The following is a 15736-nucleotide window of genomic DNA, read 5'->3' as shown; positions in this document are numbered from 1 at the left end:
GTTACCTGCTCCGCGCCTCCCCACATCAGGCACTCCAGGAACAAAAAGTACAAGTTTTGATCTAGGGGGAGGAAAAAGCCCCAACGGGGAGGAGAAACTGGGTGAGGGCAGCTGGTGCAGTGTGTTGACAGGACAAGGGCAGCGCTCCAGTGAATTATTGCTCACCTGGAGGGTAGTGCTACCAGAGTCCGTCTGCTCGCATGGCACTATTACAGAAAAGGTCCCATGAGTTTCGTGGCAAGAGATGGGAGAGACCTAAAGGGCAAGACCCCTGTGAGGGATGTCCCAGAGGGGTGTTACATGCCTGGGTGGCAATTTTGGGGAGTGATGGGGATGTCTCTGATACAAAGAGAAGCAGTAGAGGAGGCCACCAACCCCTCCACTTCCAGCCTTGCCAGGCTCTGTTAGGGCATTCAGCCCTCCCAAAAGGACCCTGTCACTTGGCCAGCCACTGTCTATGTTAATACGATGGGCTTTCTCCAAAGGGTGGTGCTTTGGGGGAGCAACAGCCCCCCCAGCTCTTCAGCACTGCCCATGCACCCTGTAACAGCAAGGGGAGGCTGGAAACCCCTGTGTCAGCATTGCATCTCTGGTCCTGCTTATCCTCCCCGCTCCAGCATCACCCCAACTCAGATCAGAGCCCCTTTTCATACTCCTGTATCTGAGCATCCCCAAAGGGCAGGGAGCCCACAGGACCAGCAGCAACAGCCAGTCCTGCTCTGCTACCCATGGGGAGCAAAAACCAGGCTTGGCTGTAACATCAGCATCTTCTCCCCCAGGAGATGCCATCGGGGAATGGCCCAAGAGCAGCAAATTGCAAGAACCCAAGGAAATATTGCTGGGACTGCAGCATCCCTGGCAAAGCCTGGCCAAACCCAGCTGCTGCTGCACAAGAGCACTCTTGGGAAAGAACCGAAAAGCCTCCGCATGGCTTTTTAGTCCTTTCAAGCTACACAGGAGGTGGGTGAGTCACTCCTGCCATGGAGCATCCTCATCTGGAGAGCTCAGATGGTGCCAGTCAGAGTGGAACTGCTCAATGCCACTGTCAACCCTATGCAGAGGGGATGCTGCCCGCCCCACACACACATCATCATCAGCCCACGGAGGAAACAACGCATTTGTGACACAAAGTTTGAGCTCAGCAGAAATCCAAGAGCGTTACTAATTGCCTGTCTGCTGAGGGTGATTATTATAATTAAGTCAGACTTCAGAAATGGCAAGTGACATGTAAAAACACACCCCAGATCCACAGCTTTTATATAACACCACAAGGAAGGGTTTGCTGCCTTCCCCTGGTTGGGTTTTTATGTGGATGCCCAATAATTAAAGCACGACTTGAAGGTCATGGGTTGGGGTTTAGTCTGTTGCTTCTGCTGTTGGCCTGAGGTTTGCAGTGGAAGCACAGCAGATGGAAACCCCTGGAACAAGCATGTTCCTGGCACTAAACAAATCCCATCCTCTGGCAGCAGGATGGGAGATGGGCAGTTTTGTACCTGCTTCATCTGCTTTGCTCCCCAGGGATGATTCACTTGGCTGAGGAAAGGACAGGCCCCAGGGTGCCAGGAGAGCATCCACCATGGGACTTGGCCATGGCACACTGCCTGGGATGGAAGCAGCCAAGGACCAGGGCAGCCCATCTCCATCTCCTGGAGTTATGGACCCACCTACACCGATATGAACCATAGAATGGTTTGGGTTGGAAAGGACCTTAAGATCATCCAGTTCCAACCCCCTGCCATGGGCAGGGATGCCTCACACTAGACCACGTTGCTCAAGGCTCTGTCCAGCCTGGCTTTGAGCACTGTCAGGGATGGAGCATTCACCACAGCTTCTCTGGGCACCCTGTGCCAGCGCCTCAGCACCCTCACAGTAAAGAACTTCTTCCTTGCATCCAACCTGAACTTTCCCTGTTTCAGTTTGAATCCATCACCCCTTGCCCTATTGCTCCAGTCCCTGATGAAGGTCCCTCTCCAGCATCCTTGTAGCCCCCTTCAGACACTGGAAGCTGCTCTCAGGTCTCCACGCAGCTTCTCTTCTCCAGGCTGAACAGCCCCAATGTTCTCAGCCTGTCTCCATACGGGAGGTGCTCCAGCCCCTGATCATCCTCATGGCCTCCTCTGTTCACATGAGATGTTCGAGACTTTCCAAGCAGGTTGTGGAAACATCTCCATGGATGTTTCCCCGCCTAAACACCCTCATGGGGGAATAACCCCTCTCCCCATCTCCATCCCCAGCCATGAACCATCTCTCATTGCTCCCCACACTCACGTCCACCCTCCAACATCCACCTCCCTCCACGGTGTGTTTGCAGGCAGCCTGTGAGCATACACAGACGATGATGCCCAGCTGCATCACCGGCACATTGAGAGCTGCCTCTGCCCTCGGACTGACGTGGATATTCATCACTGCATCCCTCTTCTAGCAGACAAAAGGCTCCGGGGGTGGCTGTGTCTGTCGCACACGATAAGTGGCCTATTTTCCTTCCCTGATCCCAGCACGGCACGACTCCAGCAGTAGGCGGGCGCCGTGAGGCAGCCAAGCTCACATCTGCCTTGTGGTTCTCCAGCACCAGGAGGGAGGAATCGGTGCTGAGCAGAGGGTGACATCTCTCCTACCACCCATCTACAAGGGGAAGTGCCTCTTCTGTGGAAGTTACTACAGAATTGGGCAATGTTTTGCTTCACACCCTTGAGCAAAAAGCAGGCCAGGAGACACAAGGGCACAAGGCATAGGGGAAGGCAATGACAGCTCCGGAAAGGAGATGGGGTTTTGAAGACAGAAGGATGTGATGCAAAATCCCGCTGTGAGGAATGGGGGCAGAGCAAGAGCAGGGAGAAATGAGATAAAAACTCTAATAAAAGCCTCAAAGCGCAGGTCCTGCGTGGAAATGAAGTGGGTCAGGCTGACCTCATGGTGTAGGTTGAGCCCCACAGAAGAGGGGCAGCCCCTTTGCTGCAGCCTGGGCAAGGCCATGCCCATGAGCACACCCAGAGCACATCAAAAGCACATGGAGCGGGACAGGCACAAGAAGGCACTTCCACACCACAGAGACGCTTGCATAATGATAGATTAACTCACATTAAACGACCCACAACAGCATGAAACCATCCAAGTCCTAAGGGATACTCACCCTCCGCGATCTCATGGGTAAGGGTCTTGGTTCAGACTCACAACACAAGGACGATGTTGGGTTCCTGGTGCTCATTTAGCCATGTCCTCCCATGCTCTCTGTCCCTTGGCCACCCAACAGCATCTCCCCTGTGCCCAGCCCGGCTGCTCACTGAGCCCTCAAAGCCAACACCCCAATGCGAGCACACAACGCAACAGCGTGTTGCAACACCAAGTATAGTTGTGACACGGCTGCTAAAAACCTAAATAAGCCGCTCTTCCAGACTGTCCCACTGCAAATCCTTCCTAATCCAATCTGGTTTATGGCATTAAGTTGGACCCTCCCATACCGAACACCCCTATTTGCACAACGGTTGGGAAAATCCTCTCGTTTCCTTATTCCTGATCGAATCGCTAACGCAGAGGTCACTGGAGCTTCCTTTTCCTTGCTTAGGAAAGGGACTATGGACAGGGATCCGCCTGCGCTCCCAGCTTCACACATCACTGGCACATCACATCCGTGGCACGACACTGGTCCAGGCATGGGAAACCTCTCTCTGTGCAGGCTGTAACCAAGTTGGATGCAGCCAAGCACTGCCAAGCACCTTCCCCTTTGCTGGGTGTTTATGTGGTTTAAAACACAGGGTTTTCTCCACCTTAACCAGACACAGCAGAAGAGCCGGAGGGGATGATCCCTGTGCTGACCTCCAGCTTTCCCAGTAAATCACAGCTGGGATCCAGGTGATGAAATGAGCCCCACACTACAGGAATTTGGTGCATTATCCATGCAGAGCAGAAGATGCCAGAGCACATGCTCCCCACCTTGGTTCTAGTGATGCTCTGCCCTCCATGGGGACACCCCATGGCTGGACCCACATCAGGGTGACACGACTGCACTGCCAGCCACCACTTACCTGCCTGCTGAGCAAAGCAGAGCTGTCAAAGACACGCACCTCCTTGATGCTAACTTCTTTAGGGAGGAAAAAGCCTCTCCATGTCTCCCTGGGGTCCTCTCAGCAAACATCTGCCACAGCACGTGCATTAGGAGAGCTCAGCAAGGGAGGCGGGCATCAGCAACATAGGACCAAGGTGTTATAATTACCCTCAGCCTCCGTGTAATCTGGGAAGCGATGCCATGGGAAAGGAAAGCAGCAGAACCTATTTATAACTCCTTTCCCAGGGAGACGCAGATGGCCGGGCTGACACCAGCTCGAGCAACAGGAGCGGGGCTGCTCTCCCTCTGCTTTCCCCGCAAACACACCCAAACCGTGTTTGGCTCCATCCAACACTTAATACAGAAATAGCTGGGGCCCATGTGGGTGTTGCTGACACACCACTGCTGGCTGCATGGTGACACAGCCCTGGGCAAGAGCTCCTGCTGCACCTGCAAGTTAAACAGTCCCCCCGAGCGCTGCTCTTTGTCCTTCCCCTTCCCTGTAAACCAGCCCGTGGCAGCAGGGCAAACCACCCAGGGAGCGCTGGCAGCGGCGGAGCTGGGAGGAACAAAGGTGGTTTTGATCCCTCCTGCCCATGCGAGGCAGCCGGGATGGGCGAGGAGCAAACAGGAGCGGTGGGAGTGCAAAGGTTGCAATTGAGAGCTCAGGTCTCTGCCAGCACAGTGTCACAGGGCTGGGGTGGCAGTGGGGACCTCGCCAGTGCGGTGAGGTGCAGGGTCCCGAAGCAGCAGAAAGGGCCTCAGTGTGATGGATAGAATGATAGAATGGTTTGGGTTGGAAAAGAGCTTAAGATCACCCAATTCCAACCCCCTGCCATGGGCAGGGACACCTCACGCTAGACTGTGTTGCCCAAGGCTCTGTCCAACCTGGCCTTGAACACTGCCGGGGATGGAGCATTCACCACTGCTTTGGGCAACCTGTTCCAGTGCCTCAGCACTCTCACAGGGAAGAACTTCTTCCTTATATCCAACCTGAACTTCCCCTGTTTAAATTTGAACCCATCACCTCAGCTTGTGCAAATTCCATGTTTCCCAGAGAATGATGGTGTGGGCAACTCAACACTGGGCAAAACCCCATGGTGCCTCCAGCAGCCTCCCCAGAACATGCTGCTTGCTGATATCTGCAGCGCTTGCAATCGCAGCTCCCATGTTTTATGTCACCTTTCCCTCCCCTGGCTCAGTTGCCAGAAAGGGTGACACGCCATGATTAAATATCACCTTCAACACAGGCATAGCGGGGTCCTCCGTTGCCACCCCACACACGGGACAGAGGAGCCCGTGGCAGCCCCGTGGTCCTCAGGGCGTTCAGACATGAGCAGCTCAGTGGATGCTCAGGAGATGCTGACGGCTGCAGCACCAAAGGGAAGGTCACCAGCGAGATGGTACAGATGACTCGAGCTCAGCAACAAGGATGCTCAGGGCACAACACGCTGGCAAAGGACCAAATGCTCTTTTCCTGCTTTTACTCCCACATCTGACAAAGTCACAGATTCGTGAGCACCTCCCCATCCTCTGCTTAGGTGTAATCTCCCCACAGACCACCCTGTTTTCCCAGTTATCCTTCCCAAGGGATGGCTGATTTAACTGTAACATCACCAGCATCCTCTGCAATCCTCACTGTGCAGCCTGCAGCATCAGCCACCACCATCAACCTTCCCAACCAACAGCACTTGGTACTCAGCATCAAGCGAGCAGGGACAGGGAGGATGAAGGATCCGTTGCATTTCCAGACAGGAAATCACTCCATCCCCAGGGAAACCCGTCCCTAATTGTTTTGCAGTAAGAGCTTCCAAATTCATGAGCGTGATAACCAGAAAGAGGAGAAAAGCAATTAAATTAGCTCCAGGAGCCATGAAAGGCAGCCTTGCAATGCAGCAACAGGATGGGATGAGATTCCAGTCAGACAGTGCCACTCACACCAATGTCTACACAAACCAAACACATTTCACATGCACCCACCAAAGCTGCTTCCCCAGCAAAGCCCATCATGCTCTCTTGAAGTGCTTTGTGCAATATAATTTCCTTTCCAGTTACAACAGCCAGCAGTGACTCCCGGCTCTCTGTTTGTGTAAAGCTCTATCACATGCCGGATAACAGCCCAACAAGGAATTTATAAATACAGGCAGTAATTGTCACTCCAGCCATCTGTTAACGTGGAGAGCCAGGCAGCGGCGTGGCGGAGGTGGAAACACAGGGAAAAGCATTGCAGTGGTGCCATGGATGAGCCTCCGAGAGAGAGCCAGGGAGATACTGTGATTTGGGATCTGCGCTGTGATCATTGGCCATTGATCCTATGGCTCATCCTGCTCACCATCCAAAAAAACCAGCACGATTCCCAAACTACACCAAATTTGCCGACTTTCCCCATCCCACACCTTCTCTTGCCATGTGGGATGTAGACCCAGTATTTTTTCCCAGCAGACTCCATCACGGCTCTGGGATCCAGCCGTGCCGCAGGGAGATGCCCACCCTCCAGGAGCCCCTGCTTGCTCCCCATGGAGCCACAAGCACCACCTTGACTTTTACCTTCACCCCACGGGTGCTGGGTACCTGGGATGCTCCTTCCAGCAGGCAGGAAGCGGCTGGTAGAAGGTGATGCTCTGTGCGCCCCAATTTGCTCGGTATGGAGCAGACACAGCCTGATGTTACAGGGTCAGCCCTGCAAGCATTTACCAGTGCACAATGCTTATTTAAAGCTGCAACTATCAACATAAAGGGAGCCAGCGACACATCGGGTGCTTTTCCCCCTCCCTCGGTGCCGCCTCACTGCCGACGTGCCCAAGAGTTGCGATGGGAGCTCCGGAAGGGACTGCGTGCCAAAATGCAGCCCAGGGCAGGACTGGAAAGACCTGTTGCTGCTGCTCATGCTGCCGGAGCCACGAGGGCACGGGGCTGGGAGGGGAGGTGTGGCGGAGGCCAGCGGAGCCTGTGTCACCGCCACCGGCACTCCGGCACTTGGGAAAGGGTCGGAGCAATGGCAGCAGGCAGGGGTGGCTGGGTGCATCCCATAGTCAAGAGTGTGAGCCCAAACACATGCGGCCCCCTGGGAGGCTGTGCCTGTGCGAAGGGAATACACTGATTTAGCTCTGCCCTGGGTCTGCAGGTCCCTGACCCATGTCCAGGACCCCCAAGTGCTCAAGGATTAACCCAAATCTCAAATCTATAGTCAACGGGATGCCCTGATGCAGCCGCTTGGGTACCCTGGTCCCCATCTCCCTCCGCTCTAACTGCGGCACAAAGTGCCTATAAACCAGCCAGGGAAAAAAGGGGAAAAAAAAAACAACCCAGAAAATAGAGAAAAAAAACCCCAAACAGCCAGAAAATAGAAAAAACCCCAGAAAATAGAAAAAAAGAGGCAGGTTTATTTCAAACCCTGACATTTAACAACGTTTATCGCCCTCCGAGCAGCAGTTTCCCACTCCAAGAGCCAGCAGCACAGCTGATCCTCCTCCAGGCTGGAAGCACTTTAAAGCCTGGCAGCTGCCCCATCTCCCGCCCTCCACCCCCACTGAGAAACCCCAAAGGGTTGAAAAGGCACAAAACAGAAGGAAATGCTATGGGAAGCAGCAGCCCTGGATGCTGGGGCCGGGCTGACTCCTCCAGAACTCACTGCAAACCCTGCATCCCTGCCGCTCCCTGCTTCATCCCGCAGGATTCCCTGGGCTCTGTGGTTGTTTTCCAGCTCTGAGCTCATACAAAAGGTGCTGGAGCCGCAGCAGAGCATCCGTCCCACTGGATGAAGTAGTTACTAGGCGAGGGGGAGAGCTGCTGACAACTCACAGGAGGCAAAAGGAGAAATTAATGGTGCTGCAATTCCCACTGCCTCTGTCATTAGGAAAAGAAAATGCGTTCGAGCATCCTCAGTCGAATGCACAATGTAATTTGTTTCAAGTTTAATATCATTTTCTTTCCTGGAGATGGGCTGAAGCTGAGAAAAGTCTTTGGTTTTATCAGCCACGCTTCAGGGCAGACGCAAGGAAAAGGAAAGGATTTGCAGAGTTTTATAAAGGGGAAAAATTCATTTAAACCTGCGTGGTGTGGCTGCTGCAAGAGGCAACCGGCCACTAAACTATTAGAGACATTATCACCCCGAGGTGCTTGCTAATAAACCAGCTCAAATCAGCTCAATATTTAACATAAGTCTTTTATGGAGGGTGTGGGTAAGGTTTTCTCTTACCCACCAAACTAAAACTGCCTGTTGCCACCGTGCTCCTGCACGAGGCAGCGGCATCGCCTCACCCGAAAGCACCAGTTTTGGGGCAGAACAGGAGGAAGGGGGAATCCCAGTTTATCTGTGATTTAATCCTCTCCTCGAGCCCTGGGCTTTGCACAAGGAGGTTGGGATTTTCCCCAGCCTGGCTCCTGCTGTTTCCTCCTCGGGGCCTCTTGTTTGTACAGGCGGCTGCAAACGTTTCCTCCTCGCGGCGCCACGGAACAACACGGCTCTAAGGGGGGAAGCATCCTGAAGCATCCGCATCCATGACCCCCCCAAACCCACCAACACCATGAATTAAAGCACCAGATCTGCTCAGCTCAGCCCCCCAAAAGCAGCAGAGCTCCCCTGCACCTTCTGCTTTTGGCTTTTAACCCAAGAGCACAGCGGGGCCACCAGCCGTGTCATGCTACGTAATGTAAATCAGGTTTCCTGGCACTGCTGGAATAGAGAAATGATAAAATACAGACCTGGTGGTCCCACGGCAGCAGAATCGCTGGGCTTTTTTCTCCAGGGCTGGAACGAGGAAGAGATAAACCACGCTTGCTCCGGAGCACAGGCAAACAACCGCTTATCACCACGTTAGCAGCCTCAAGGCTATTGCACGGCTGCAGGAAAAGTATTATTCCTCCCCGCTCGCGGTAAAGTTTCTATTTTGGGCCCCTCCGTCACACCGAGCTGCTGCCTCAATCCATGCTGGGCTGGGAAAGCAGCCAGCCACGCAGCCCCCAGGGACCCCTGCAAAGCCCGTTTCCTCCAACGCTGCCAAACTCGCCAGCAAAGGGATAAACTTTGGGTAAACCGGAGATAGTTTTTGTTAGAGCGGCGGATTCCCGTCAGTTCATCTTGGTTTGGTTGTTTTGCTTGGGTTTTTTGTGTTGTTTTTTCCCTTTAAATGGTTTATTTCCTAGGATATCTCCCCAGCACACCACCCTGCAGCTGGCCCTGTGTGGCATTGCCATTGCCAGCCCGGATTTGCAGAGGGAGTTAAATCAGGGTGGTTGAAACGCATCCGCCTGCAGATGCCGAAGGGCATCGGGTGCTGCGAGCCTGGGCTGGCTGTGGCAAGGAGGAGGCTCTGCCCTCGCTGCTGCTGGGAGGCCTGTCCCGGAGGCCAGGCACCAATTTGGGGATGGTTTGATGCTGGGGAGGGTCCAGCCAGTGCTACCAGAGGGTTTGGGGCTGGCACTGGTTACTGGGGGATGCTCGCCTGGCTCAGGAGGGAGATAGAATCATAGAATGGTTTGGGTTGGAAGGGACCTTAAGATCATCCAGTTCCAATCCCCTGCCATGGGCAGGGACACCTCACACTAGACCATGTCACCCAAGGCTCTGTCCAACCTGGCCTTGAACACTGCCAGGGATGGAGCCTTCACCACTTCTCTGGGCAATCTGTGCCAGCACCTCACCACCCTCACAGTAAAGAACTTCTTTATATCTAACCTGAACTTCCCCTGTTTAAGTTTGAACCCATTCCCCTTTGTCCTATCACTAGTCCCTGATGAAGAGTCCCTCCCCAGCATGCCTAAGATACCCAAAGGGCAGCTGCAAAAAGCCAGGCTCTGTGCTGTGCTTTCCAATGACACTTTGTGGGGTTCAGGGTGGAAAATGGGGGATAATCCATCCTCAGGGGGGGCAGAAGAAGCTGCAGCTGATCCAACCCAGCGCTGCCGACAGCCCTGCATGGTTCACCGTGTCCTTCTGCCAACACATCTGTGACACTCTCCTCCCTGCACCACATTTTCCTTGGCCGGAGAGAACAAATCCATTCATTCCATCTCTCTGCTGGTTCCACTTCCCAGATCTCATCAGCGAGCCCTGGCTGTGGAGCTGCCACCACGCCGCTGCGATGCCCAAATCCAAACACTAAATGCAGCAAAAAAAGAACGTTTTTGATAATTATGTTCTGTAGGACGGTGGGATCTGTAATTGAGGGTGAAATTACATCCACGGTACATTTCGGAACTGAAAATAGCATAATAAATTAGCTCAGCTTTTTCCTGGTTGACTCAGCTAATCCTTCAGACGCCAACAGACAGATTTGATTGTATCGTCTCTCCTTAGGCTCAGTTAATACGAAGGCCAAGTCGTGGCAGCCGCAGAAGATATATACAGAGCTGCTGCCTGCAATATATAATCTGCCCTTATTTCTGGATGCACCACGGCTCAGCAGCAGAGCTGAACAGAGGTCGCTCCTGCTCCTGTTTTGATTTATGAATATGGATTGTGTTGGTTAAGCCATTAGGAGTGGTGATGAAGCAATTCAGAGTACACCCTGAACTGCAGCTTGCCTTATTGGAAGCCCTGGTCCGCAGAACATTCTCTGTGTCTTCCCCCTGCAACGCTGTTCATGCAGGGAAGATTATATTAAGGCTTTGTCTGTAATGCTGTAATTCCACCTTGTCTCCCTGAGCCCTCTCAGATGCGAAACAACCCAGCCGCGGGCAAGGAAAGGGTTGCAAAAGGAGACTGCACCCATGCCGAGTGGGAGAAGCTGAGATCCCACCCAAAGGGCTTGAAGAAAAGCATTAAATCTGCTCAGACCGCTGCTCTGGCTGTTTGTGGGGCTGCCCCAATGCCTCCCATCCATTCCAGGGGGCTTAGGGATGCCCTGGGGTAGCTGGGGTGGGGGGACCCATCCCACTCTGCTCCATGTGCAGCGTTCCCATGGGAGCAGCCCTTCCACACCACCTGGGAGCAAAGCACTTGAGAGTATAGTTACCATCATGGCCACGGCTTGCTGAGAGGCTGAGCATTGTTCCCCAGGGAAGCCCAAACCGGTTCGATCCCTCTTCTACGGCCTTTATTCCCAGGTCAGCACGTTCCAGCCCCATTCCACAGAGCTTTGTACCAATGTGGAGTAAAGAAACAGGCTGTGCCCGGCAGGCCTCACTGTGCAATTAGAGAAAACAAAGAGGGAGAGGGGAATTGTACGTACAGGGAGGGCCGGGGTACAGCCCCTGCTGCCTGGTTCCCAGCTGCTTGCCGGCTCTCAGCCCTATTTTTCCTCATTGCTGCCCTTATCTGCTTATTTTGGATAAGAGGAGGCTCCCCCCCAGCTGGTGATCGCCTCCAGCTGCCCTTGTGTCAGGCACCGTGCAGTAGAAGGCCAATTTGGCATCTTCTCCCTAACAAACCAGCACGAGCCAAGATGTGGTCGTGGATGAATCAAATGCGTTATCCATGCGGGAGCCTTTGGGAAGGGTCCCAGCGAGGGCAGGTTTCTCCTCTCTGCAGCAAGCAAGATGCTCAGAAAGGAGCACAGGTCATATCCAGGACCTCTCCTTTCTAGAGTGGCAGAAAATTACGTTTTCACACTATTTATCCCAACATCTCACAGAACTCCTAAACAGAGCGGATCCATCCAGCAACATTTGCCAGCCATCCCCCTCCTCGTTTGTTTTTAATTAGCAGCAACATGCAGGCGGCTGAGCCAGGCAGCGCTAGCACTGCTGATGCAGCGACAGCTAACAGGAGCTTGCCTTCTTCCAGCTGGGATTAAGGGATATCAGGCAGTTGGCTGCAAATCACCCTCCTAATATGCTGGGAGCAAGGGTGGGATAGATGCACTGGAGCAGGTAACAAGGTCACTGCCCGAAGGACACTTGCTCTGGGCCTCAGGTATTACAGTAATGAGGGTTGCGGGACACAGGGTCAAATGGAGCTCCATGAGAAGAGCAGTGACTGGAGGCACCAGGGTGAGCTGCGAGACCTGCCCATGCCCGTGACTAATTTGGGTTCCTGGAGGTGAGGTGAGGGATGAGAAGGTGAGAAAAGCCCCAGGGAGAAGCCATCCACCGAGAAGAACATTTGCAAGAGAGGTGAGACATGAGGGCTGACAGGCAGAGAACTCACATATAGATTTAAAGCAGCTGCATCCTCCCTGGCTCCTTTTGAACACAAAACCTTCACAGTGGCTGAGGTGGGTTTGGCGAGCGACAGACTGAGTGTGCTGACGGGAACCGGCTTGCCTGGGACCTGTGGGGAAGGGTGCATTGGTGGGTGAGCAGGAAAGATGGTCCAGCTTGCACTTCTCCCAGCCCGACCCCAGAGCAGCCCATGGGCCCCAATGGGAGACCCAGCCACGATGGGAGCATCTTTGTTGTTATCCCGGCTCCATCCAGCCTGGACCCTGCCTGCACGTGGGGGATGTCCCGGCAGCCTGGACTGATGGACAGTGGGACAGAGCAGGCAGCGGGGAAGGAAGCTCATCCAACAAGCTGCTTATTGAATAACCGAGAGGGAGATGATGGCTGGTTTTGGCTGCTTTGAGAAGAGCCACAGACTCGCATCACCCTCCCTTGCCCTTTGCACCAGCGTTCTGGTTCACCCCATGATGTGTTCTGGAGAGGTCAACGCTTCCTTAACCAGCTCAGCACTTCCATAGTGGCTGTTGGTGGGAGAAAGCATCATCCCCGCACGCCCTTGGGGCCAGGCATCCTCTAGGCGTAGAGGCTGGCAAAGCCCGCACTGAGGTCCATGGGTCCCCCTGGGTCAGAAACGAAGGGCAGCCGCAGAGCATCCTGAGGGTGCTGAGTCCCCTGTGGTGTGCTGGGTCCCTGTGGGTGCCCCCAGTGTCCCCGTGGGTGCCCCCAGTGTCCCCATCGCGGGGTACGGATGCTCCGGGGGTCCCCGGTCCCGTCGGTGCCCAGTCTGTGGGCGCCCCCCGGCGGACGCAGAGCAGCACAGCACAGCAGCGGCTGCCTTGGAACCCGGGAGGGGAAATTGGGATGGGGACCCTGGATTCAGCGGGGGTAATTCCCAAAGTGGGGTTCAACGGGGACGTTATGACATTAAATCCTGGTCCGAAAAGCGCAGGATAGCACCTCGGTGAGCCAGGAGCTGGCAGTGAGTGAGCCAGAGGATGACAGCTCCAAGGAAGAGCAGAAAGAGCTCACGAGTCTTTAATTAGCCACGTAGAGCTTGGTACTAATTAACCTTTTGCACTGCGAAGAGGAGGAAAAAACAAACCACTGCTGGGAAGCGGGGTGAGCAAAACACACAGCAATTGGCTCATCGTCCTCCCTGCCTGTGCAGCAGGGAGAGATGCAAAGAGGAGAGGGCACACCCTGGTTTGGACAGCCAAACATTCCCCCATATGGCTCGGAAACTGGGAATCAGCAGCATTTGGAGCACAGAGCAAGGTGGGTTCCTCCCTTTTCCCCTAGTCCCTGGACTCAGCATGGACCCCAGCTTCTAACACAGCCCCTGGGAGTGATCATGTAGGTCTGTCCCCTCTATCCCCTCCTGCAGAAGGGAAGGCAGATGCTGCTCCCCTCTCACAGGAAGGAAAGCTCAGGGTAAGCTAGATGGGTAAGCTAGATGGCTGATAAACACAGAACAGTGAGAAATCCAACCCTCCCAAGCGGCACTGAATGAAAGCCTTTGTTCCAGCCCATTCCCAAGGGAGCAGGGAGATTAGGCAGAGTGCAAGACAGTGTTTCACACAGCTCAAGGGTGCTGATGCTCTGGATAAGCTTACACAACATCTGAACCAAACACAGCTTGGCTTGCCAGGCCAGTTGGCATGAGAATACAGCCCAGCCCAGCAGTGCTGTTCTCAAAACAGCCAAAAATAAAACCAGCGTTGGGCAGAAAGGCTCAAGTATTGCATTGAGAGGGAATAGCAAAACTGATGCCACTTCCACACCCCATCTTTACCCCAGCGTAAGGTCTCCAGATGCTGCCAGGAGTTGGATTCACACAGGGAACTGGTTTTCAGGCACACACTTGCAGCATTGAGAATGGAGACCTACCTTTCTTCCTGGCTGGAACCAACACACGTCTGACTCTGCATGAGGGCACCAAAGCCTTGCTGGTTTTAGAAACAAGCCAAGTAGGAAGTAGGAAGCATCACCACAAATGTCATATATTAGGAGGCACATATTAGGAGGGTGATTTGCCCCTTTAGTGGAGCACGTATTAGGAGGTAGCCCCTTCAGTGAGCAGAGACACAGCCCTAAGACGAGACCAAGACCCAGCTGCAAACACAGCCCCGAAGCCAGTGTGGGATGTGCCTGTTCAAAGCAACCATCTGCCCAGAGAGGGGAAAAACAATCTATCCTTGCATGGCCATGGTTTCTAAGCTAACAACTATGGGACAACCCCCTGCCTGTTCCACAGTTAACAGCCCATAACTGGCGCCAACACTCAGGACTTTATCCCCAGCAGCTGGAAAAAGCAGTTCATCCATCACAGAGCTGGAAGGAAGAACTCACCTGCTGAGGAACATCTCATCCAGGTCATGGATACCTCCTCACTCCTTGGCCAGGGGCTGCAGCAAAGGAGGTTGAGTGAGGCTTAGCCCCATGCTGCCGCACTCCTCTCCAGGAGGTGTTAAGCTGCCCAGCACTGAACCTTCACATCTCCCAAGTTTCCTTGGAAGGAGAGGGAAGGTTGCAAGCCAGCATTTGGGAGGTGCATGTGGCTGGTATTCAGAAACGCTGCCACTTGAGAAACTACATTTGTGCTCCTCGAAGGCCAAACATATGGTCGGAGTTACTGCATGTTACACCATTTTCCCTTGCTAAGGCTTGAACGACTGTGTGATTATATATAGAACACTTCACATAAAGGAGTGGGGTCAGATGTGCCTTTAGCACCAGAAAATTAACTCGTGGCATTAGGGGAAGGCGGTGGTGGTAAAAAAAACAAACAGAGGAAAAGGAGGTCACACGTTCACTGCAAACTGCTCTTGAGGAGCTCTAAGTGTGTGCTCTGGCCTTGACTAACTGCCAGCACGAAGGCAGAGCCGTTTCCAGATTAAAAATTCATGTGTAAACTTTGGTAGTTTAATGCCCCACGGCCAAGGTTTGTTCTTAAAAATAGTAATAATCTGCCAAGAAACTTACTGCCAGAATTGGGTTGCAACACTCGAAGCACAACATCTGCTCCCGTAAAGGCACACTCAGGCCATCCACGCAGACCCGGGGACTCCACCGTGCACCCTGGCATGAGATGAACAGCTCCTTGGTGGCAGCTGAGCTCACACCACAAAGTCTCCCATTTCAACATAATCACTCCTTTGGAAAAGCAGTGAAAGCAGTTCAGATCGAGGGTGGGTGTGAATTTAAAGGTGCGTGTGGGAAACATGAAAAAAAGGAGTAAGAAATATAGACAACTCTTAGCCTGATTCCATTAAGAATGGGGCTTACAACATCACACTTGTCTCCCCCTCCTCATCCCTCATGTTAGTTTTGTGCCAGCTGATAGCTTTCAGACCAAATGGAAGGAAGAATGAAAAAAAAAAAAAACCCAAAACCTAAATTCAGGACTACCATGTGCTTACATGCTTGCTTTTGGAAAGAGAAAGCTGTGGCTTGGAGGGCAGAAAGACTTGGTCAAGGCTAAGGTCATTAGTTCTGCCAGCCCCAGCATCTGCTGTTGGAGGGAGCTGGGTACCACGGGCACCCCTGGGTAGATGCAGAGGGGAGAAACAAGGGAAGAAGTGGGATTTTGCA

The 15736-nt window shown here is 53.5% G+C and overlaps 1 protein-coding gene and 1 long non-coding RNA gene across 5 annotated transcripts in view; both read right to left on the bottom strand.

The window, feature by feature from the left end:
* Positions 1 to 9575, bottom strand: part of KIAA0513 (KIAA0513 ortholog) — a 28442-nt gene extending 18867 nt beyond the window's left edge. Inside the window, exon 1 of one of the 3 annotated variants that reach the window (XM_030512551.1) lies at positions 8747 to 9575. The gene's annotated coding sequence lies outside the window, so the exon portion shown is untranslated. Of the gene's footprint in view, positions 1 to 3130; positions 3205 to 6613; positions 6648 to 8746 lie in introns of those variants that run through there. The other 2 variants (XM_030512554.1, XM_030512553.1) reach the window with 2 other exon arrangements.
* Positions 9576 to 9734: 159 nt separating this feature from the next.
* Positions 9735 to 12832, bottom strand: LOC115619756. 2 transcript variants are annotated; one of them, XR_003995108.1, is made up of 3 exons: positions 12132 to 12832; positions 10999 to 11168; positions 9735 to 10620 (listed from the first exon to the last, which is right to left on the bottom strand). It is a non-coding gene; the product is annotated as an uncharacterized LOC115619756 (long non-coding RNA). The 2 variants fall into 2 exon arrangements; XR_003995109.1 differs by having other exon boundaries at positions 9735 to 10142.
* Between the last annotated feature and the right edge of the window lie 2904 nt (positions 12833 to 15736).

Source organism: Strigops habroptila, chromosome Z, assembly GCF_004027225.2.
Source record: "Strigops habroptila isolate Jane chromosome Z, bStrHab1.2.pri, whole genome shotgun sequence".
Classification (NCBI taxonomy): domain Eukaryota; kingdom Metazoa; phylum Chordata; class Aves; order Psittaciformes; family Psittacidae; genus Strigops; species Strigops habroptila.
This window is presented reverse-complemented; position numbering and strand designations above follow the sequence as displayed.